General features: G+C 35.1%; 1 protein-coding gene across 1 annotated transcript in view; it reads left to right on the top strand.

The window, feature by feature from the left end:
* Window positions 1-3,512, top strand: part of BICC1 (BicC family RNA binding protein 1) — a 273,849-nt gene that overhangs the window by 21,245 nt on the left and 249,092 nt on the right. The gene's annotated exons all lie outside the window — the stretch shown is intronic.

Here is a 3,512-nt window from a genome sequence, read left to right as displayed (position 1 = left end):
AATGAAGTGGGATGATATATTTAAAGTGCTGAAAGAAGGAAAAAAAAAAAACCCAGCCAATCAAGAGTATATATATGGCAAACTGTCCTTCAAAGATTAAGGATAAAGACCTACCTGGATAAACAAAAGCTGAGGAGTTAATTACCATTATACCTGCCTTATGAGAATTATTAAAAGGAGTCCTTCAGGTTGAAGCAGAGTAACACTAGACAGTAAGGCAAAAGCATATGGAAATATACATCTTTCTGATAAAAAAATACCAATAGAAGATGCGCAAGGAAAATGAGAAAGGAATCAAAGCATGTCACTACAACAAAAACCAATGAAACAGAAAGGAAGGCAGCAAGAGAGGTAAAGAGAGACAAAATAACTGTGAGCCATACAGAACACAATTAAATGGCAATAGTAAGTTCTTACCTGTCATTAATTACTTTAAATGAAAATGGATTAAACTTCTCAATCAAAAGACAGAATGACTGAATGGAATAAAAAAGACCCCACCAAGATCTAACTATATGTTGTCTATAAGATACTTACTTTAGATATAAAGACATACATAGACTGAAAGTGAAATGATGGAAAAGTATTCCATGCAAATAGTAGCCAAAAGAGAGCAGGAACGGCCATACTTATATCAGATAAATAGATTTTAAGTCAAAAACTGTCACTACGTAAAGAAGGATATTATATAATAAGAGGGTCAATTCATCAGGAAGATGTAACAATTATATATGTAACTAATAGCAGAATGCTGAAATATATGAAGCAAACATTGACAAAACTGAAGGGAGAAATAGTAACATAATAATAGGAGATTTCAGTACCATACTTTCAGTAACCAGACAGAATATTAACAGGGAAACAGAGGACTTGAAAAACACTATAGACCAATAGGACCTTACAAACAAATACAGAACAGTCCACTCCCAGCCAGAGCAATCAGGCAAGAAAAAGAAATGAAAAGAATCTGAATAGGGAAGGAAGAGGTTCAGTTATTTCTGTTTACAACTGACATGATCTTATACATAGAAAATCCAAAAGATTCCACACCCAAAAAAACTATTAGAACTAATAAACAAATTCAGCAAAGTTTCAGGACACAAAATCAACACACAAAATTGAATAGTGTTTGTATAAACTAGTAATGATCAATCTGAAAAGGCAATTGAGAAACCAGTCACACTTACAATATTATAAAAAAGAATAAAATACCTAGGAATAAACCAAGGAGGTGAAACCCTTGTGCACCAAAAACTACAAAACATTGCTGAAAAAAATTGCAGAAAACACATGGAAAGACATCCCATGTTTGTTGATTGGAACAGTTAATACTGTTAAAATGTCCATACTACCCAAAGCAATCTACAGATTCAATGCAAGACCTATTGAAATATCAATGTCATTTTTTTTTTCAGAAATAGGAAAAACCATCCTAAAATTCATATAGAATCTCCAAGGACCTGAATAGCCAAAACAATCTTAAGAAGGATCAAGCTGAGGCTGCACGCTTCCCTGACTTCAAAACATATTACAAAGCCTCAGCAATCAAAACAGTATGGTACTGGCATAAAGACAGACATATTGACTGGTGGAATATAATAGAGAATCCAGAAATATGAGGGGACTTCAAGAAGTTCATGGAAAAATGAAATTAAAAGATAAAAATAAAAAATATAAGCTTTGTTTCTTAACATAAGCTTCATCAAGGTCAAGACACTTCAGTAAGCAATGATACCAGCCATTTAGTCGATCTTTAAAGAACTGAGGGTCCTGGGGATTTTATATTAATACAGTCTTTTTTACATTATTAACTGAAGAAAAATGGGTGCTCTTTACAGATATTTTAAGATTTGGAAACAAGTCAGTAGGAACCAAATCAGGACTATAGGGTGAATACCTAATGCTTTCCCATCAAAACTCTAGAAAAATGACCCTTGTTTGATGAGAAGAATGAGCAGGAGCTTTGTCACAGTGTAGAAGGACTCTCTGGTGAAGCTTCCCCAGGTGTTTTTCTGCTAAAGCTTTGGCTAGCTTTCTCAAAACGCTCTCATCATAAGCAGACGTTATCATTCTTTGGCTCTCCAGAAAGTCAACAAGCAAAATGCCGTGAGCATCCCAAAAAACTGTTGCCATGAACTTTGCTCTTCAATGGTCTACTTTTGGCTTTGACTAGACAACTTCCACCTCTTGGTAGCCATGGCTTTGATTGTGCTTCATCTTCAGGATCATACTGGTAAAGCCATATCTTGTCTCCTGTTACAATTCTTCAAAGAAATGCTTCAGGGTCTTGATCCCACTTGTTTCAGATTTCCATTGAAGGCTCTGCTTTTGTCTGCAGCCGATCCAGACACGATGGTTTTGGGTACCCATCGAGTGAAAAGTTTGCTCAACTTTAATTTTTCAGTTAGAATTGTGTAAGCAGGACCAGTTGAGACGTTTATGGTGTTGGCTATCGTTTCTCCCGTTAATCATTGGTCCTCTTCAATTAGCGCATGAACAAGGTGAATTGTTTCCTCATAAGCTGATGTGGTTGGTCTGCTGTTGTATGTGGGCTTCTTGTTCAACATTGTCTCATCCCTTAAAATAAATTTTTCATTTGTAAACTGCTGATTTCTTTGGGGCATTGTCCCCATAAACTTTTCATAGAGCATCAATGATTTCACCATTTTTCCACCCAAGCTTTACCATAAATTTGGTGTTTGTTCTTGCTTTAAATTTAGCAGAATTTATGTTGCTCTAATAGGGGATCTTTTCAAACTGATGATGTCTTATCTTTCTTAGTGCCTCAGACTAAATCCTGTTCAGATATGTTATAAGAAGTTGCTACAAGTTTATTTTGGTGCAAAAATTTTTGTAAGCCATGCATAGTTTTTTCATAGTACACATTTTCCATGAAGTTTTTGAAGTCCCCTCATATAGTCAAATGATCTTTGACAAAGATGCCCAGGCTGCACGGTGGGGAAAGGACAGTCTCTTAAACAAATGGTATTCGGGAAACTGGATATCCACATGGAAAAGAATGAAGTTGGACCTTTGCCTTACGTGCAAAAATTAACTCAAAGTGGATTAAATACCTAAATGTAATACCTGAAGTTATTAAGCTCCTAGAAGAAAACATAGAGGAAAAACTTCATGATATTAGGTTTGGCAATTTCTTGGATGTGACACCAATAGTACAGGTGAAAAAAGTAAAAATAGACAAATAGGAATTTTATGTGAGGCAAGGAAAAAACACTGAGTGAAAAGGCAACCTATGGGAGAAAATACTTACAAACCATATATCTGATAAGAGGTTCATATCCAAAACATAAAAGAACTGCTTAACTCAATAATAAATGATCACATTCAAAAATGGGCAAAAGATGTGAAAGGTGTGGATCCTGATTCAGTCTTCTACATGTGGCTATCCAGTTTTCCCAGAACCATTTATTGAATAAGGATTCTTTTCCCCAGTGTATGTTTTTTTCTGCTTTGTCAAAGATTAGATGGCTATATGAGGATAGTTTTACATC

Source organism: Propithecus coquereli, unplaced genomic scaffold (assembly GCF_000956105.1).
Source record: "Propithecus coquereli isolate 6110/MARCELLA unplaced genomic scaffold, Pcoq_1.0 Scaffold115, whole genome shotgun sequence".
Taxonomy (NCBI): Eukaryota; Metazoa; Chordata; class Mammalia; order Primates; family Indriidae; genus Propithecus; species Propithecus coquereli.
This window is presented reverse-complemented; position numbering and strand designations above follow the sequence as displayed.